This window comes from Pan troglodytes, chromosome 13, assembly GCF_028858775.2.
Source record: "Pan troglodytes isolate AG18354 chromosome 13, NHGRI_mPanTro3-v2.0_pri, whole genome shotgun sequence".
Classification (NCBI taxonomy): Eukaryota; Metazoa; Chordata; class Mammalia; order Primates; family Hominidae; genus Pan; species Pan troglodytes.
Genome location: NC_072411.2, coordinates 125,910,183 through 125,932,465, shown reverse-complemented (window position 1 = coordinate 125,932,465; position 22,283 = coordinate 125,910,183). Strand labels below are relative to the sequence as shown.

Below are 22,283 nucleotides of genomic sequence, written 5' to 3'. Positions count from 1 at the left end.
CCTACCACCACGCCCAGCTAATTTTTTGTATTTTTAGTAGAGATGGGGTTTTGCCATGTTGGCCAGGCTGTTCTCAAACTCCTGGCCTCAGGCGATCCATCTGCCTCAGCCTCCTAAAGTGCCAGGATTACAAGCGTGAGCCACGGCACCTGACCACATGGTTTTATCACTTTCAGTTGACATAAATCCAGTAAATTTATAGCTCCTCTCATTCTTAGTAATATCTACTTTTTATTGAATATCTACAGTGTGGTAATCATAAGACAAATTTTATACACATACTATCTCCTTTAACCTAACTCTAGGAAGTAGGTATTAATCTCTTTTTTGAAGATGTGAAAATCGAGACTCAAGTTCAGTGAGTAGGTGGCAGACCGGGTTCTAGAACCAAGTTTTTCTAATGCTAACCTGTTATTTTACTACCACGTTACGCTGTTCTCTCAAACTCTGAGATTTTTACTTTTAAATATATATTCACTAATGTTGTCTCTTTAATATTCCTAGGAGAAAAGGAGATACAAATATCATTATTCCACCATAGAGACTTGCAAATCAAGGTGTAAGAGATTATATACTTTATCTTGGCTGACCCATGATAAAGAAGATAAAATCTTGATCAGTGCTTTTACATCAGAATCACCTTGTGGAAATGCAGATTCCAAGGCTCCCTGAATTGGGCCTGGGGGATTCTCATTCTGCTATTAAAAGAAGGGCACTTTGGGAATCACTGACCTGGGCCTTCAACTCCTATCTCAGGACTGTTGCCACTAGGCCCTGCTGTCAGCTGAAAACCCCTTGGGGAGGGCAAGGTTGAAACTCAGTAACATCGCTGATGCTTTTGCCCAGAAAGAATGCCTGAATTTGAAGGTTGACTGTGAAAGCATCATAGAATTGCTGATTAAACTCCAATTGCAGCATCAGCTATGTGGGAATAAACTGTCAACATCTACAGCATATTCAAATCTACATTTCTGAGAAGACAATTAGCCTAATTAGTTTAGTAATGAATAATATTAACCTTTAAAATATCATAGAGTCCACAATGCCAGTTTACTTCTGTTTCCTAACTAAATGTGTCATTTGATATTGAGAAGAAAGTGGTGTCTTTAGAGAATAACTCAAAACAACAGCTCAGTTAGGTGGGATAGGGGACTGAAATAATGTTGAACTAGTTATTTGAGATTTTTCCTCCACCACTGGGATACGTCTTAGGTCTAAAACAATATTGATCTAATCCCTGAAGATAGGGGCTCATTAAAAAAAATTATCTATGTATCTATGTACTAAAAAATATCTATGTCCGGGGCCTATTTTGTACAGTGATCCCATGGTATCTGCCAGGGATTAAGTTCTAAGATCTCCACAGATACTAAAATCACAGATGCTCAAGCCCTTTATATAATATAGCCACAGTTATTTGCATATAACCTATTCACTTCTGTGTATTTTAAATCATTTCTAGATTACTTATAATACCTAATAAAATATAAATGCTATATATATATATAAAAGAAAAATCCTATGGGTTATTTAAATCATTTTTATTTCAAATATGGCTGTTTCAGCACCGTGGCAAGGGCAAGGTTGCTTTAAAGCAAAAGTTATATATTTTGATTTTTTCTGCAATGTCATTGGATGGTTGTGGATTAATTTACCAAAAGATCATTGGATTGTGTCATTTTTACTTCCTAAGTCAGAGTTTCTAAATCAGCTTTTAAAAGCAGGGAACTTTTAAAACATGCAGATTGTTTGGCCCACCCTAGGAATCTGCATTTTAATCTACTCCCTGGTTCTTTTTTTTTTTTTTTTTTTTTTTGAGGTGGAGTCCCACTCTGTTGTCTAGGCTGGAGTGCAGTGGTGCGATCTCAGCTCACTGAAACCTCTGCTTCTCGGGTTCAAGTGATGTATTTAACAAAGATTGTTGGCCTCTTTCTTTTTTGAAAAGTGATGGAGTATCACTTTGTCACCCAGGTTGGAGTGCAGTGGTGTGATCTCAGCTCACTGCAACCACCACCTCCCTGGTTCAAGTGATTCTCCTGCCTCAGCCTCCTGAGTAGCTGAAATTACAGGCACATGCACCATGCCCTGCTAATTTTTGTATTTTTAGTAGAGATGTGGTCTCACCATGTTGGCCAGGCAGGTCTCGAACTCCTGACCTCAGGTGATCTGCCTGCCTCGGCCTCCCAAAATGCTGGGATTACAAGTGTGAGCCACCGCGCCTGGCCCCTGGTTTATTTTTTATGGAAGCAATTTAGTGCCCCCTCACAGCCTACCACTTCCCTCTGAGTTAATGACTCCCAAACACTTGCCAATAACACCCATTAGGTCATGCAGTGTTTACCTGGAAGCTTTGTGTTAGCCAGATTCTGTCCAGCCTTAAACCGACTCTTCATCACAACAAAGTTTACAGCTTTCAATTAGTTAATTTATTTGGTATCCCAAAAATTCTAATTTTGCTTTTCCAGTAGCAGTGATCCATTGTGACCTAATAGGTACAACTCAGTCACTTTTCTGGGTTTAAAAGAGCGAATATATTTCTGTGTACAGCAGACCAAAGAGATTAATGATGGAAAATGGGAAATGAGACTTTCATCCAGAAGATACAAACCTTACTTGGTGTCTACAATGAGTGGACTGGGACTTGAGAAAGGAGGACATAACCTGCCCAGAAATTTAGCTTTGCCCTTTTTATCTCAGACTTGTTAGCAAAATCACTGGTTTCTGCCTTTTTAGTATTTTTCCACATTTGAGAGATGAGACATACATAATCCCGTGTGTGGGAAATCAGAAGCAGTGCATACTCATAATTTCCCTAGCCCTTTGAGGGCCATCAGAGGAGGCTATTTTACTGCTGATTTAATATTTCAGAAGCACAGTAAGTCACTTCCTCTAAGATGTGGCCAGATGTACGTGTTTTAATATTCTTTAAAAGTTTGCAACAGAGAAATAATTAAATGAGTGTTAGAATGCCTAACAATGGGTTATATTGCTAGAACCTAGAAATTCTACATGTAATATAGATAGTACGATATATAATGAAATATAAAATGTTAACATAAAATACAGCACAATTTTTATATAATATGACACTGTCCTGCCCCCAGATTAGAAATCTGTTAGAGTTCACAGATTGATTTGAAATGCAGTTACTTGGAACTTGGAAAAACGCCTTATTTCTTATATTATTATATTATATTTATTATTGTATTATAATATATATACTTTATATTATAAGAATACTATCCTATGATATTGTATTTTGTTATATAGCAATATTTAACTTGTCATAATCTATTATTATATCATTGTCTCCTGATATTACAAAAGATAGTTAACTCCATGGTTAGTCCACATAGCTATTGGTTTTTCATTTATGTTTCTGAAATAGTTGATATTTGGCAACAGCATTTTCTATCATTTTTCATTTCTTCTACCTGGTAGCACAGTTAAGCTACAAGCTAAATATGCTTTGATGTTATCATTGAGATACATAACTAATAGTTATTATGTGGTTATAATGAAAAATGTCCTGTAGTGACAACAGAATGTAGTTGCTTGAGAAAAATTTCTTCCTCTCGAGGGGAGTGGGCAGATGTTTAGCTCTTTGGACTAAGGGATCCCCCATGTGGCATGGTCCTGCCATGTGTATGTGTAGATAATTAAAAGTTCTGTATTTATAAACAATGGAAAATCTTCCTTAATATTAATAATGATAATTATAAAAACAAGAATAACAGCCACTAAGTGCTTATTATACATAGGCACTGTATTAAGACCTTAAAATACTTTGTCTCACTAATGACAACTTTATGAGGTGGCTACTGAGATAATTAAGACTTGGGGAGGTTAGTGACTTGTCCAGAGTCATTGAGCAGATTTTAATACAGCCTGACTCTGTCAAAAGCCTAAGTGCTTCTCCAAAGGGCTCTAAAATCTGCTTACAGTTCTATTAAAAATATAAAATATTCAAATTGTCTATTCTGTGCAAAAATGGTAAGTGAAATAAGAATTTAGGAAAAAAAATTCCAGATCTTTCTGTTGTTGTTGTTTTTTCAAGACAGAGTCTTGCTCTGTTGCCCAGGCTGAAGAGCTGTGGCACAATCATAGCTCATTATAGCCTTGACCTCCCAGGCTCAAGTGATCCTCCTACCTCAGCCTCCCATGTAGCTGGGACTGCAGGTGTGTGCCACCATGCCACCTATTTTTTATTTTTTTATTTTTTAGTAGAGTCAAGGCCTCACTATGCTGGCCTGGCTGGTCCTGAACTCCCGGGTTCAAGCGATCCTCTCACTTGGCTTCCAAAAGTGCTGTAATTACAGACGTGAGCTACTGTGCCTGGCCTCACCCCAAATCTTATCATTCAAAGACAACTGCTGTTAATATTTTTATGAAACTCCTTTAATACTTTTCTCCACATACATATAAATATATAACATATAACTATAAATAATAATATAAATGTTAGAATATAAATATAATTGTAAGACTATAATGAATATATAATTTACAGTAATATATTTATAAATACACAATTATACTATACATACATATCTAATATCAATAAAAATATATATTACAAACTTAATATCAGATTGTATATAATTTTTTACCTACTTTTCTTGGCTAACAATATACTATGACCACACCTCTATATCAATAAATATCAGTAAATACATCTTTATTCTAACTGGATGCTAAGAATTTCACTGTACAGGTAAAACTATATATCCCTATTCCAATTATTTAACATGTAGGATTTTCCTAGTATTTTTCTATCATTTACTTTGACAAATATTTTTACACATTTACCTTTGCTAATACACCCAAGTATTTCCTTAGCATGAAATTATAGAATTAGAACTATAAGATCAAAATGTATGAGTGTTTGGCTAAATTGTATGGCTAAATGTATGGCTAAATTGGCCTTCAGACAACTATATCAGTGTAAACTCTCAATTACATTGCATGAGAATACATCCAGCCCCATGTACCAGCCTACAGGGTCACTAGTATTTGTAATCTTGGTCAATCTGTTAAGCAAAAAACATGTCACTTTAATTTGTCCTTTTATTATAAGTCAAGATGAGCATTTTAATGTGTTTATATCATTCATATTTCCTCTTTTATGAACTTTATATTAATATCTTCAGCCCATTTTCATTTCAGATGTTACCTTTTTCTCTTTGATTTGGTCTGGCTGTGTCCCCACCCAAATCTCACATTCAACTGTAATAATCCCCATGTGTCAATCGTGGGGCAAGGTGGAGATGGAGATAATTGAATCGTGGGGGCGGTTTCCCCCATACTGTTCTCATGGTAGTGAATAACTCTTATAAGTTCTGATGATTTTATAAATGGGAGTTTCCCATACAAGGTCTCTTGCCTGCTGCCATGTAAGCCATGACTTTGCTTCTCCTTTGCCTTCCACCAGATTGTGAGGCCTCCCCAGCCATGTGGAACTGTGAGCCTATTAAACCTCTTTCCTTCATAAATTACCCAGGCTCAGGTGTGTCTTTATTCGCACATGAGAACTGACTAATACATTCTTATTGGCTTATAAATGTGCTTTATATATTGAAGACATTAACACTACATTAAAGTCAATTACACAATTTTTTTCCCACCATTTAAAAAATATTTTACTTTTAAAATGACTTCTGCCTTTCTGAAGCTATGTTTTTCCAGGGACAAACTCCAGTACATTTTTTACAGCAGCTTTATTGGGTTATAATTTACATTCCATTCTGTGGTTTTTGGTGTATTCACAGAGTTGTGCAGCCATTACTACTATCTAATTTTAGAACTTTTTCATCACACCAAATGAAACTCCTCTGCTTAGCAGAGGAGAGAAACTCTGTTTCTCCTTCCATGTACCCTCTGGAAGTGTTAGTCTACTTTCTGTCTTTATGGATTTGCCTATTCTGGACATTTTATATAAAAGGAATCCTACAAAATGTGGCCTTTTGTGACTGGCATCTTTCACTTAGCATAATGTTTTCAAGTTTCACCCGTGTTGCAACATGTATAAGTACTTTAGTCTTTTTTATTGCCAAATAATATTCTACAGTATAGATGTATATTTTGTTTATGCATTCATCAGTAGATGGATGTGTGGGCTTTTCTACCTTATGGCTATTGTGAATAATCTGTTCTGAATGTTTTCTTTTCTTTTTTTCTTTTTCTATATCTTTTTTTTTTTTTTTTTTTTTTGAGACAAAGTCTTGTTCTGTTGCCTAGGCTGGAGTACCAGTGGCACAATCTTGGCTCACTGCAGCCTCCAACTCCCAGGTTCAAGCAATTCTCCTGCCTCAGCCTCCCAAGTAGCTGGGATTACAGGTGCACACCACCACGCCTGGCTAATTTTTTGTACTTTTAGTAGAGATGGGGTTTTGCCATGTTGGCCAGGCTGGTCTTGAACTCCTGACCTCAGGTGATCCACCTGCCTCGGCCTCCCAAAGTGATGGGATTACAGGCATGATCCACCATGCCTGGCCTACTATGAATGTTTTAATAAAGGTTTTTGTTTGAACATACGATTTCAGTTCTCTTAGGTATATATCTAGGAGCAGAATTGCTGGATCATGTGGTAACTTTGTTTTAACATTTTGAGAATGTTCAAACTGTTTTCCAAAGTGGCTGCTCTATTTTACAATTCCACCAGCGTTGATAAGGGCTCCGATTTCTCTACATTTTTGCCAACACCTGTTATTAGTTGGCTTTTTAATTTTAGCTATGCCAGTGGGTGTGAGTTGGTATTTCATTGTGGTTTTTATTTGCATTTCCCTGATGACTAATAAGGCTGAACATATTTTTGGGAGCACATATTGACCATTGGTACACCTTATTTGGATTAATGTCTATTCAAGCCCTTCGCCCATTTCTAAGTGGGTTATTTGTCTTTTTATTGTCAAGTTGTAAAAGTTCTTTATATATTCTGGACACCAGACTCTTATCAAACTTATAATTTGCAAATGTTTTCTTCCATGTTTTAGTTGTCTTTCTCACTTTCTTCATGGTACCTTTTGAAGCACAAAGTTTGTCATTTTGGTAAGGTCCAATTTTTCTTTTTTCCACATGTGCTTTTGGCTTTTGGTGTCATATCTAAGAGACCATTGTGTAACTCAAGTTCACAAAGATTCACTGCGATTTTCTCCTCCCTGCCAAACCTTTTTTTTTTTTTTTTTTTTTTTTGAGATAGGGTCTTGCCCTGCTGCTCAGGTTGGAGTGCAATGATACAAACACAGCTCACTGCAGCCTAGAACTCCTGGGCTCGAGCGATCCTCCCACCTCAGCCTCCTAAGTAGCTGGGATCACAGGCACCCACCACCACACCCAGAGCTAATTTTTGTATTTTTTTGGAGAGACAGGATCTTGCCATGTTGCCCAGGCTGATCTTGAATTCCTGGGCTCAAGTCATCCTCTTGACTTGGCCTCCCAAGGTGCTGAGATTAAAGGCATGAGCCACCATGCTCAGTCTATTTTCTCTTTTTTTGAGGTAACTTCAGTACTTTTGTAAAATGTTTTCTCTTTGTCATCACATTGACAAATTCTCCTCATCCCAGAATTGTATAAATTTTCTCATATTAAAATGTATATATATATATATATATAATTTTTTTTTTTTGACAGAGTCTCACTCTGTCACCCAGGCTGGAGTGCAGTGGCATGATCTTGGCTCACTGCAACCTCCGACTTCCTGGTTCAAGCGATTCTCCTGCCTCAGCCTCCCGAGTAGCTGGGATTACAGGCATGTGCCACCATGCCCAGCTAATTTTTGTATTTTTAGTAGAGACAGGATTTCACCATGTTGGCCAGGATGGTCTCAATCTCCTGACCTCGTGATCTGCACTCCTCGGCCTCCTAAAGTGCTGGGATTACAGGCGTGAGCCACCGCGCCCGGCCTATATATCTTTCTAGTAATTTTTGCTTGTGTTTTTTACAGTAACATTTTAATCCCTCTGGGATTTATTTGGGTATGAGAATTGGAGTAGAACACACTTTCCCTATTTTATACTTCAGAGCACTTTCAGATAAGTTATTTCATACTTGTAATGTAGATGAGAGAGATACATAATTTTTTACATTTTATACATATGAACACAATAATTCAGAGATTTCAAATGATTTGCCTGTGGTAATACATTTAGGTACTGTAGGTATCACACCTGGAATCCAGGTCTTTGTTCATCTGCCTGGAGTCTCTATGACCCATCATCTTTCTCTTCAATGGCATTAGTTATGGACAGTTCTCTTCTTTGTGGTACTTAACGTTACTCACTGAAAGGGAATTTGATCATCTAGTTTGTTAAATTATTATTAAATGCAGCTTATTATATTATTGCGGAGAATTTCAACTTTTTTATGTCCCTAGTTTGTCACTAACAGTGTGGCCTCAGGCAGGTTATTTCATCTCTAATAACTATGACAATAATAGCTAACGTATGTTGACACTGTCCATGTGCCGGGGCCATGTTCAGCTTTTCACATGGGTTATCTCATTTAATCTTTACACACAAAAAACGCTATGACCAGATACTATCACGGAAAGGTGTAGTATATAAGCCTAGCAGCCATTTGAACACTTTTGGGTTTCTGACCAATCTTTACACTTTCAAACTTATTGAAAACCCAAAGAGTTTTTTGTTTGTTTCTTTTGTTTTTTGTTTTGTTTTGTTTTTGAGATGGAGTCTCACTCTGTCACCCAGGCTAGAGTGCAATGGTGCAATCTGGGCTCACTGCAACCTCTGCCTCCCAGGTTCAAGCAATTCTCCTGCCTCAGCCTCCCGAGTAGCTGGGATTATAGGTGCACACCAACATGCCCAGATAATTTTTGTATTTTTAGTAGGGATGAGGTTTTACCATGTAGGCTAGGATGGTCTCGAACTCCTTACCTCAGGTGATCCACCCACTTCGGCCTCTCAAAGTGTTGGGATTACAGGCGTGAACCACCACGCCTGGCCTCATTTAATCTTAACACACAAAAAAACCCTATGACTAGTTGCTATCATGGAAAGACATAGTATATAAGCCTAGCGGCCATTAGAAAACTTTTGGGTTTCTGACCAATCTTTACACTTTCAAACTTATTGAAAAACCAAAGAGTTTTTTCTTTATGATTTATATCTATCACTACCATATTGCAAATGAAAATTAAGAACACTTTATTTGTTGTTTCCTTTAGAAGAACAATAATGAACCCATTATTTGTCAACATAAAAACACTTTTAAAGTGAAAAATAGCTGTATTTTCCCAAAGAGTAGTTTTTTTTTTCAGTTAGCAATGTCTCTTTAATAATTAGCTTAACAGATGACTGCAGGATTCTCATGTTTTCTTCTACATTTGTAGCAATATCTTACATCATATAACCTCTGGAAAACTCCAAATATAGTGCTCGTGAGAGAGACAGTAAGAAAGGCAAATAGTCCTTTAGTATTGTTATTAAAATAGTTTGACCTTCCAGAATCTCTAAAAGGTTCTTGGGTTTCTCTAAAGAACTGTGAAGTATAGTACAGTGGAGAAGAGGACTGAGGCTGACACTGGAGCAGGATGCTTCGGTTTGCTTTTTTGTTTGTTTGTTTGTTTTTTGAGACAGAATCTTGCTCTGTTGCCCAGGCTGGAGTATAGTGGCACAATCTTGGCTCACTGCAACCTCCACCTCCCGAATTCAAGTGATTTTCCTGCTTCAGCCTCCCAAGTACCTGGGATTACAGGCACCTGCCACCACGCCTGGCTAATTTTTTTTTTTTTTGTACTTTTAGTAGAGACGGGGTTTCACCGTGTTGGCCAGGCTGGTCTCGAACTTGTGACTTCAGGTGATCCACCCGCCTCGGCTTCCCAAAGTGCTGGGATTACAGGCCTGAGCCACCACGCCCTGCCAAAATGCTTAGGTTTGAATTCCATCTTTACCATTTGCTTGCTGTGTGATCTTGGGCAAGTTATTTTGTACTTTTTACCATACATTCCTTTATCTGTAAAGTGGGGGTTATAGTAGTGAGGATTAAATCAGTTAAAATATCCAAAACATATCAAACAGGGCCTGGAAAGGTGTAAACATTTTTATCTGCAATAACCATTATTATTATTATTATTAATGGACCTCTTCCTACATTGAGGAATTGAGGTTTAGTGAATGAATTCCTAGGCTGAGATTTGGGTCCTATTTCTGTCAGTTTTTGACTATAAAACATTGGATAAATTTCTTAACCTTGGCAGCCTTAGCATCCTCATTTGGAACACAAGAAGAAGAAAAGTAGCTACCAGAAGAGTTGTAATAATTGTTAAATGAGACAAGTCACATGAAATACTTAGCACAGTGACTGCCATTTAATGGAAACTCACAATGTGTGTGTGGTTACTAAGGACGTAATTATTACTACTATTAAAGATGTCATTTATAAATGTGTATCTACGCGCTTGTCCACATACACTCAATGTTATGGACTGAAGGTTTGTGCTCCCCCAAAATTCATAGTTGACATGTAATCCCCGATGTGATGGTATGTGGAGGTGAGGCCTTTGGGAGGTAACTAGGTCATCAGTATAGAGCCCTTGTGAATGGGATTAGTGCCCTTATAAAAAGGACCCTAGAGAGATCTCTCCCTTTCTTTCTGCCACATGAAGATGCAACAAGAAGTTGGCCATCTGCAAACTGGAAGAGGGTCGTCAGCAGAACCCACCATGCTGGCCCCCAATCTAGGATTTCCAGCCTCCAAAACTGTGAGAAATGCATTGTTGATAAGTCACTCAGTACTTTGTTAGGGCAGCCCAAACTGACAAAGACACTCAGAATATCAGGTACCGGCCTATTGGGGACAAGCAGATAAACCATGGCATGATCAAGCCAGTCAGGATGGTCCGTTTAATTAGATATGTGGCCTACCAGGTTGTCAGTAGCTGGGATGCTGTGAAGTCAATAGAGAACCTTTCCTTTTATTAATATTCAGAGGAACCTATGGATACTTACCAAAGATCAATCTCCTGGCCGGGCATGGTGGCTCACGCCTATAATCCCAGCACTTTGGGAGGCCGAGGCGGGTGGATCACCTGAGGTCAGGAGTTTGAGACTAGCTTGGCCAACATGGTAAAACCCCATCTCTACTAATAATACAAAAAGATTAGCTGGGCGTGGTGGCATATGTCTTTAATCCCAGCTACTCAGGAGGCTGAGGCAGGAGAATCGCTGGAACCTGGGGGGCGGAGGTTGCTGTGAGCCGAGATGACGCCATTGCACTCCAGCCTGGACAGCAAGAGCAAAACCGCATCTCAAAAAAAACAAAAAACAAAAAACAATCAATCTCTTAACCATGACAGTTGTTTAAATCCCGGTAGATCTCCATAGAAAGCTTTTCTTCTTCCACTTCTTATTAGGAAGCTCTGAACTATTGACTACTGACAATTAAATCTGGAACATCCAACTCTAACATGGCTGAATGGTTGATTGGTCTTTTGAAGTGATAATTTTTGGATTAATTAGAAATTAAAGCAGCCCATCATTTCATTAAAGCTAAACTTCCTCCTCTACTAATTAAGATGTGCTGTGTAATAATCTCAGTTGATTGAGTTTGATTTGTTTGTTTTGTCATAGAGTTACCTCAGGAAAGTTTTCTCTCATGCAAGTTTTTATTTATTTATTTATTTATTTATTTATTTATTTATTTATTTATTGAGATAGGCTCTCCTTTGTCACACAAGCTGGAATGTAGTGGCGCCATCACCACTCATGCAGCCTTGACCTCCTGGGTGCAGGTGATCCTCCCACCTTAGCCTCTGAGTAGTGGGTACTATAGGTGTGCACCACCATGCCTGGCTATTTTTGTATTTTTTGTAGAGACAGTTTTGCTATGTTGCCCAGGCTGATCTCAAACTCCTAAGCTCAAATGATCCTAAGCTCAAATGATTGAAATGTTCATCTTATCTAAAAGATACCTTCGCAGCAACATCTAGACTAGTATTTGACCAAATATCTGGGTACCATAGTCTAGCCAAATTGGCACGTAACTTTAACCATCACAATGGCGAATTTCACAAGAAAAAAAAGAAAATGTACATGCACCTCAGCCTCCCAAAGTGCTAAGATTACAAGCAAGAACCACTGTGCCTGGCCTAGTGTTAATTATTATTTATACATTTTAACCTTTATGTAATAGCTTTTTAACAAGGAAATAAACCATAAAACCTTTGTTTTATGGATAAAACACAATCTTTTTAAAAATATTAAGAAGCGTATGGGTGGTTCCTTGATTTAAGAAAAACATCAGGTTAATAGAGAAACCCTTCTGTAAAAATCTAAAGTTTTTGGACAAAATAAAAATAAGTAACTTAAAAAAAAAACCCACATGACTGTATTAGGATTGTCCAGAGACACGAACCAATAAGGTATAGTGTGTGTATGTGTCTGTGTGTGTGTGTATAAAAATACATACCTCTATGTGTGTGTGTATGTATGTATATATGTGTGTGTGTAATACACACATATAAACACACACACGAATGCTTTTTTTGAAAAAGATATTGGCTCAGGAGATTGTGGAAGCTGGCAAGTCCAAAATTGTCAAGGTGTGCTGGCAGTCTGATGACCCACGGAAGAGCTGATGTTAGTTTACAAGCAGAATTCCCTCTGCCATAGGGATGGTGCACCTTTTTCTATTAAGGTCTTCAGCTGATTGATGAGGCCCACTCACATATAGAGGTTAATCTGCTTTACTCAACTGATTGAAATGTTCATCTTATCTAAAAAATACCTTCGCAGCAACATCTAGACTAGTATTTGACCAAATATCTGGGTACCATAGTCTAGCCAAATTGGCACGTAACTTTAACCATCACAATGGCTAATTTCACAAGAAAAAAAAAAAAAGAAAATGTATATGCACTAGAATTGTAGAAAATGCTGATAACCACATTCCAGGAGCCACCTACTGGACATTACTGGACCTGGTTATGGCATAGGCTGTGCAGTGGCAAAGAAATAATATCATTACTGGATATGGATTAAGTGTTGAAACTGGGGCTCCTGCAGAAAGCAATTCTAGGGGAAGAGAAATTTGAAAAAGAAAAGCCATCTATTGACTCAGGAGGGCAACAAGGAAGTTATTCTCAACCCCAGGTCAGGGTGGAAAAAAATGTCTCCCTCAAGAAATAAAAGCCATGAAGTCATAAGTTTGAAGTCTGAATTTTAGCTGTCCTTGTGTTGAGGAAATCCCAGGACAAAAATTAACATAAAAATTAGACACATAGCAGAAATTCTACTGAAGCAAGTGGTAAAAAGAAAATTAAAACCTCTCCAGAGATACATTTCAATAACCGTGACACTACAGAGAAAGACTTCTGTCACCTAAAATGAGATGACAATAAAATATTAGAAACTATGCAAAAACAGTTTATTTATTTTTTAAACAGGAAACAAAAGTGGAAAAATTCTCCCTTCCAGGAACCGGAAAGACTACGAAATGAGAGGGGCCATAAAGTATATATAAAATGCGGTAGAGAAAAAAAATTATAAAATATATGTGGAAATATAAAGCAATATACTATAAAAATAGGTTAGAAAAACAAAGACAAATTATGAAGGAAAAAGTACAGATGTTAAAATAAAAAACTCAATGGGCAGATTAAAAGGCAGAGCAGGCATGGCTAAAGGGAATGTTAATGAATTGGAATCAGAACTGAGAAAATTACCAATAAAAAATAATAATCATGGCCAGGCATGGAGGCTCACATCTGTAATCCCAGCACTTTGAGAGGCCAAGGCCGGAGAATTGGTTGAGCCCAGGAGTTCAAGACCAGCCTGGGCAACACAGGGAGATGCAATTTCAACAACAACAAAAAAAACCACAAAAAATTAGCCAGTTGTGGTGGTGCATGTTGTGGTCCCAGCTACTCTGGGGGCCAAGACAGGAGGATCACTTGAGCCCAGGAGACAGAGACTGCAGTGAGCTGAGATCACACCCTTGCACTCCAGCCTGGGTGACAGAGAGAGACCCCGTCTCAAAAAAAAAAAAAAGAAAAATAATAATCGTATTCATATCAATTGCCTGTATACTTTGTACCAGTCATTATAACTATTTGTATTTGTGAACCTATTTAATCCTCACGAAAACTATGAAGATAGTAGATACAATAGTTCTAGGTTTTTTTTTTTTTCTTTTTTTTTTTTGACAGAGTTTCACTCTTGTCGCCCAGGCTGGAGTGCAGTGGCATGATCTCGGCTCATTGCAGCCTCTGCCTCCCGGGTTCCAGCAATTCTTCTGTCTCAGCCTCCCTAGTAGCTAGGACTACAGGCGCCCACCACCACGCCCAGCTAATTTTTTGTATTTTTAGTAGAGACAGGGTTTCACCATGTTGGCGAGGCTGATCTCGAATTCCTGACCTCAGGTGATCTGCCCACCTCGGCCTGCTAAAGTGCTGGGATTAGAGGCATGAGTCACTGCGCCCAGCCGATAGTTCTAGTTTAATCTAGGAACATACCAGTATAAATTTGGGATGGATTATGATCCTAAAGGTACAATTAAAGACAACAAGTAATAACAATTGCGTCTCAGGAAGCCTCTATATTTAAATAACCTGATCCATGAGCCTGATATTAAAGCCCCTTAATCTTTAATATCAAAAGAGAAAAGAAGGAATAAAAAAGAAATTCTGAATAGTTTAAGGATAAGATTAAAAGTTAGAACTCTGAAGTCAAATGACCTATATTCCAATTTAGGTTCTATTCCTTTTATTCCCTTTATAATCTTAGGTGGTTTATATAATCGGTTTTTCCCCTGAATTCTCATCTATGAAATGGGGATATTAACAGGAACCTATATGTTTAGCTTCTAGGACAGTTCAGTTAGGGTATGTTGTCCCTTGGTCAATTTTTAAAAACGAGCTTTTTATTTTGGAAAAATTTAGACTTACCAAAAAGTTGCAAAAATAATACAGGAATTTCCTATGTATTATTCACCCGGTTTCTTCTGATAGTAACATCTCATATAACCATGTGATATGGTTTGAATATTTGTCCCCTCCAAATCTCATGTTGAAATGTGATCACCAGTGCTGGAGGTGGGGCCTGGTGGGAGGTGTTTGGGTCATGGAGGCAGATCCCTCATGGATGGCTTGGTGCCCTCCCCATGGTAATGAGTTCATGAGAGAACTGGTTATTTAAAAAGAGCCTGCTCAGCCAGGCATGGTGGCTTATACCTGTAATTCGGGCATCTTAGGAGGCTGAGGCAGGAGGCTCGCTTGAGCCCAGGAGTTTGAGACCAGCCTGGGCAACATAGGGAGGCCCCATATCTACAAAAAACACATACAAAATTAGCTGGGCATGGTGGCATGCACCTGTAGTCCCAGCTTCTTGGAAGGCTGAGGCAGGGGGATTGATTGAGCCTGGGAGGTTGACTTCAGTGAGCCATGATTGTGCCACCCAGCCTGAGTGACACAGTGAGACCCTGTCTCAAAACAAACAAATAAACAAAAACAAACAAGCTAGCTTCTCTCTTGCCATATGATACACTTGCCCCCTCTCTTGCCATGTGATATCCCCATTTCCCCTTCACTTTCCACTATGATTGTAAGCTCCTGAGGCCCTCACCAGAAGCAGATGCTGGCATCATGCTTCCTGTAACAGCTCGTGGAACCATGAGCCAAGATAAACTTTTCTTTATAAATTACCCACTCTCAGGTATTCCTTTATAGCAATGCAAATGGACTAACACATAATAGTACATTGTCAAAATGGAGAAGTTAAAATTGGTACAACAGTATTCACTAAATTCTTGACTTTATTTGAATTTCGCAGTTTTTTCACTAACACCCTTTTTCTGTTTCAGAAACCAATCCAGGTTACCATATTACATTTGGTCATCATGTCTTCTTAATCCCCTTCAATCTGTGACAGTTTTTCAATCTTTCCTTGCTTTTAATGACCTCAACAGTTTTGAGGAGTACTGGTCATATAGTTTGTAGAACGTCTATCAATTTGGATTTGTCTGCTGTTTTTCTCATGATCAACTTGGGGTTATAGGTTTCGGGGAAGGGTATCACAGAAATGAATTATCATCACATTAGATCAGAATATTCTTTCGAAGAGAATCACTAAGTCCAGACCATACTCACGGGAGAGAAATTAAGAGAGGGGAGAGTATGCTCATATATATTTGGAATTCTTCTGTAAGGAGGGTGTATTAGTCCATTTTCATGCTGCTGATAAAGACATAAACAAGACTGGGAAGAAAAAGAGGTTTAATTGGACTTACAGTTCCACATGGCTGGGGAGGCCCCAGAATCATGGTGGGAGGTGGAAGGCAATTCTTACATTGTGGCAGCAAGAGAAAATGAGAAAGAAGCAAAAGCAGAAACCCCTGATAAAACCATCAGATTTCATGAGACTTATCCACTATCATGGGAATAGCACGGGAAAGACAGGTCCCCATGATTCAATTACCTCCCCCTGGGTCCCTCCCACAACATGTGAAGATTCTGGGAGATACAATGCAAGTTGAGATTTGGGTGGGGACACAGGCAAACCATATCAGACGGTTTATTTTTTGTCCACTTATTAATTATTCAATAATTTATTTATATCATTATGGACTATGCCTAGTTAATTTTATGGCAATTTTCAAATATAGAGTAACACTCTGGCTCTTAAGATCTGGGTTTCTGGTCTTGCTTATTTGAGAATTATCTCAGGATATTGACCAAAATTTCTTGAACTTTAGTGGCTCCAAATAACATTTAATACATTCTACCTCTTAATATGGATTTGGGAAGCTCCAAACAGTATAGTTTAAGAGGAAACTAACATTTAAGCCATTATATGCATCTGAATTTCCTGAACTTTGCTGTCTTGACATTTGAAGAGTTGACTTTTGAAATGAATTTAAAAAATTTCCCCATATATATGCATATATTTTAAGACATATCTATTGACTATAGATTCAAATACCCCATTATCTGCCTTATTTCAAATTGAACAGCATCTGGACAGAAGAGGTGAATGTGTTGCTACAAATACAGGCTTGGTTTAATGGATCTGCAAACCTGATTACTTCCTGAAAAGTAGACTTTTTGAGAGATTCTGTATTTTTTTTGTTTGTTTTGTTTTGGATGGATAAGCAAATTATAATATTTTCAAAAAGGGAAGAATGAGGCCCTACAAAATTTTCAAATGGTCATTCAATTATTCACCAAACATTTATGGAGTGCCTACGCCCCAGGCCCTGTCCTAGGATCTGAGAATATAATTGTGTACTAGAAGGTCATGCCCTCATGAAACTTAGAGATCTATGAGGAGCCAGAAAATACGCAGACAAATGAACAAAATTACTGATTGTGGAAAGAGCTAGAAACCAACTGCTATGTAGATTAAAAGTTTGCCAGCTGGGTGCAGTGGCTCATGCCTGGAATCCCAGTACTCTGGGGAGGCTGAGGCTGGAGGATTGCTTGAGCCCAGGAGTTGGAGGTGCAGTGAGCTATGATTGTGCCACTACACTCCAGCCTGGCCAACAGAGCAAGACCTTGTCTCCAAAAAAAAAAAAAAAAGATATTTTTCTTGAAGGCGAGGAAGTACTTTAGAGGTGGTATTTAGGGATGGCCCCTCTGAAAAGGAACACTTATGCTGAAAGTTCTTCAAAGAGCATTCTTATCATATAGAGCAGGAAGTGCCAAGCCCCTGAAGTAAGAAGGGGGTCTACTGGGTTCTAGAAGCCTCATAAGTGAGTGAGGTTGAGTGTAGTGAACCAGGGAAGAGATGGAGGGAGGTGTGAACAGATTAAACAGGGGCTTTGGGGTAATGGTAAGGAGTTTGCAATTTATTCCAGGTGTGATTGACACCTACCGAAGGATTTTAAGTGGTGGTGGTGGTGGCAGCAGCGGTGGTGGTCCCATGACTGAATAATTGTGATTTTAAAGATCACTCTGACTGTGGTTTGGTGAATGGGTTGGAGGGGGCAAGAAGGTGAGTAAAAGACTAGCTAGAAGGTTATTGCAAGTTGCTAAAAAAATGTTTTGGGCCAGGCGCGATGGCTCAAGCCTGTAATCTCAGCACTGTGGGAAGCAGAAGTATGTGAATCATGAGGTCAGGAGTTCAGACCAGCCTGGCCAACATGGTGAAACCCCATATCTACTAAAAATACAAAAATTAGCTGGGCATGGTGATGTGCACCTGTAATCCCAGCTACTCAGGAGGCTGAGGCAGGAGAATTGCCTGAACCTGGGAAACAGAGGTTGCAGTGAGCCGAGATGCCACTGCACTCCAGCCTGGGCAACAGAGCAAGACTCTGTCACAGAAAAAAAAAAAAAAGAAAAGAAATTTAAAAATATCTTAAAGTGAGATAAAAGCTGTTTAGTGCTATTTAACCTGGTGTTTTGCCATACTTATTTGGCCACAGAAATATTTCATGTGTGTGTGTGCATGGGTGTGTGCGTGTGTGTGTGTATACATACTTTAGTCAGACTGTGGAATTAGTTTTCTCAAGAACCTACTTGAGAAAATGCTTAAGATATTTCTCCAAATTAATTTTTCTGCTTACTGTTTCTAAACATATGCTCCTGTGAGAAGCATTCAAAAGTATATTCATAGTCTAAAGTGTGAGCATTGCCATTCTGAGTACACTTTTCAATGCATTAAAATAAGAAATACAGTATCTTTCTGATCATGATAATCTTCCTTGGTCTTGACAAATATATTCTTATCACATTCCTTGATGCTGATGCTAATATGGAGGTAAACAATGCCATCCTGGTCAAGGGGAAATTTGGATCTATAAAAATAGTCATCATTCACACTAGGTACCAGGTGTTATTCTAAGAAGTATAATACCTTTCCATATATTAAATTATTCAATACTCTTAACAGCTCCATGACTTAGATACTACTATTTCTTTCATTTTTGAGATTCGGAAATCAAAGTCAAAAGAAACTACATAATTTGTCCACAATTACAAAGCTTGTAAGTGGCAGAGTTTCTGGGTGTGTGTTGCAAATACTGAAAATTCCCATAAGTCAAACAGAAGTGAGGAAAAACTGGAAGAGGGTCAGAAGTGTAGGGAAGGTGGTGGAAATCAGAAGCATGGGGAAGAGCAGCTCCCTCTTAACCTCCTCCAAAATTCTCAGTCCTGACAGCTTGTGATTTCTGTGTCTTATTTTTGTAGTGGGCTCATTGAGCAACTCTGAGGACATCAGTTTTGAAAGCAAGTGAAAGTCTGAGGAAACTTTTCCTTTTTGGTGAACAAGGTAAGCCTGATGGGGTCATGTGATGGTCTACAACCTCTTTCAACATATCATATCAGTTGGTATGTCTCTAGCTGCTAGTATCAGAAAACCTCAGCTCCAGATGCCTTAAACACTAAAGGAATTTATCATCCCACAGAGTTCAAGTTAGGTTGACTCCAAGGTGTGTTAACTGAAGAGCTCCATAATATCTTTGAGAATCCAGGTCCCTTTCATGTGTCTATCCTGTCATCTACAGAGTGGAAGTCCGTCCACCTCAGGGTAGCAAGATGGCTGTCACAGTTCCGTGCACAGATCCTGACACAACTGTGAGAAAAGAGGGACTGGCTTTCCTTGATCGTGTGATGAATATATACCTAGCCTTAAAAGAATCACTAGCAAAGTGATATGGTTTGGCTGTGTCCCCACCGAAATCTCATCTTGAATTGTAGCTCCCATAATTCTCACGTGTCGTGAGAGGGACCTGGTGGGATGTAATTGAATCATGGGGGTGGGTCTTTCCTGTGCTTTTTCTTGTGATAGTGAGTAAGTCTCCTGAGATCTGATGGTTTTTTTAAAGGGGAGTTCCCCTGCACACACTCTCTTGCCTGCCACCATGTTAGACATCTTTTTGCTCTTCCTTCGTCTTCCACCATGATTGTGAGGTCTCCCCAGCCATGTGGAACTGTGAGTCTATTAAACCTCTTTCCTTTATAAATTAACCCAGCCTCAGGTATGTCTTTATTAGCAGCAAGAGAACAGACTAATACACAAGGAAAACAGGATTGCTGAGAAAGTCAAAAATCTGTCCAAATATACCCTTGGATTGGGGATTGGGCCACCTTCCCTGAGCATATTGCATAGAAGAAGGTGGACACCCAGCAAAAAAGAAAGGGAGGACGGATGTTACAGGGGCAACCATGTCTACTACAAAAGCGTTAATATTATATTGTTATTTGTTGGGATTGCATGATATTATTGTATATTTGTACAGAATAGTGGGGTCCTTTTACATAAAAAAAGTTATGGCCTTTTAGTTCTCACTGCTAACAGACACAACTCTGCTGTTTTCATCCTTATTTTTCTTAAAGCTCTTCTGACTTCTAGTGAATTTGTGATACAATCTAATGCACTGTCTTAGTGTGCCATTTTCCTTCATTTTTATTTATTTATTTTTCTGATGCATTAATCTGCTAGTTTGAATATATTTTAAAAATATTTTCCTGACCTTAAATGATGAATTGTGGTAAAAGTAATCAACAGTTTTTGATGAAACTCACACCATTTTTATTTTGGAAAAATTTCAGAAAATCCTGATGTAGTCTTTGTGGTTTTTAAATGACCTGAATGAGCATATCTAAGTTAATAAAAAGTGAAATACTTTTGATATTTGAGTGAGTAAAAAATGTAATCTTTTAATCTCTATAAAATTAAACTTTACAGAGATTTAAAGGATGGTTTTATAAATTAAAAATTAAAGTTCACAGAGGTTTAAAAGATGAGCAAAACTCCATGAAATGGAGAAAAAAAAAAAAATCCCCAAAGAGGAATTATGTAGGAAGAGGGCAAAAAACATTGAAAAAATTATTCTTTGAAACCACTCAACTTGGTGTTTTTTTAAAAAATGACTCCTTTTGGCTGGGTGCGGTGGCTCATGCCTGTAATCCCAGCACTTTGGGAGGCCGAGGCAGGTGGATCACGAGATCAGGAGATAGAGACCAACCTGGCTAACACAGTGAAACCCTGTCTTTACTAAAAATACAAAAAATTAGCTGGGTGTGGTGGCAGGCACCTGTAGTCCCAGCTACTCAGGAGGCTGAGGTAGGAGGCCTGGGTGACAGAGCGAGACTCTGTCAAAAAAAAAAAAAAAAAAAAAAGAAAAAAAATGACTCCTCACAAAATTAAAATTAAAATTAAAGTGAGTGATGATATCCATATGCCAGACTGAGAGCCCTCATAACTCTAGGAGTCACAGGTGGAAGAGACAAGTACATCTTCACATTCATTGTCAACTAAAGTTCTGAGAACTTTGCAGTTTTTCATTTTGGGCTATACTTGAAAAATTTTAACATATATGACTTGAATGTATGTTGAATGAATTTGACATTAATGATTTTTTTTCCTTTGCCTTGATCAAAGACGAAAGAACAATTAAGAGCTGTTTCAACCCCTTGGAAACAAATTAGGAGTATTTGAGCAATTAACGTTACAAAATCTCTTGCTTTTGAGACCCCCTGCAGCAAAGAGTTAATGCTTGAGCTATTTAAAATTCAGTGGTGGTTAAGAAGGCAATTACAGGGCTCTTTCTCATTACAGGACCATATCAAATTTTCCTTAAGCAGATTTTCATTATTCCAGCCTGTTTTTTAAAAACAGGATTTCTAATTTCATTGCAATTTCAGGTGCCTTGTTCAGCACTTTTACCCATTTTTTTTTGCAAGTATACTGTGGGCTACCTTGGATACTGTCATATTTCTGAACTAAAATGTTAGATGCAGAAACTCTCATTTTTCCTCCATTTCTTATAAAAACAACTCCCCCTGTCTCCTATGTGATCCTACTCTCAACAGTGAGGAAAATAGGACTCTGATTTTATTCATTTCTTGTAATAAATGTGTTTTTGATGGAAATTACCACCATAATCCACAAACGATAGTAGAGCTCAAACTGTGTGAAAAAAATATGATATATATGTACCAAGATGGCAAAATTTGCCAATTGGGGCAGACAGCCCCAAACAAACATCAACAAAACAACTCTATAAGGAGGATAATAGAGGGAGCACAGACAACTGGATGCCCTTAGACTGCTAGGAGAGTTTGCTAACAGAAAGTTTGCTAGGGAAATAAGATCAGAGTTGAGTCTTGAAGAAAGGGAGGGAGGTTTCCAAGCAAAAGAAGGGACAAAAGGCATATAGAGCAAAGGGTGTGTGCTATGAAATCAACTATTTATTTAGGATATCTTTTCTAATACTGAGAGGCATTTCATGAACTAGAAAATCCCCATGGTACATCACTCACGATCACTTGTCTTTGTTTTATCAGCCCATTTCCCCCTTCACGTCACTCTCTGCTCTTTTTCTTCCCA

The 22,283-nt window shown here is 38.3% G+C and overlaps 1 protein-coding gene across 1 annotated transcript in view; it reads left to right on the top strand.

Annotated features, from left to right (window-relative positions):
* Positions 1-19,220, top strand: part of AP1S3 (adaptor related protein complex 1 subunit sigma 3) — a 167,942-nt gene extending 148,722 nt beyond the window's left edge. The window contains exon 9 of the transcript XR_001716071.4: positions 19,139-19,220. The gene's annotated coding sequence lies outside the window, so the exon portion shown is untranslated. The remainder of the gene's footprint in view (positions 1-19,138) is intronic.
* Positions 19,221-22,283: the final 3,063 nt, after the last annotated feature.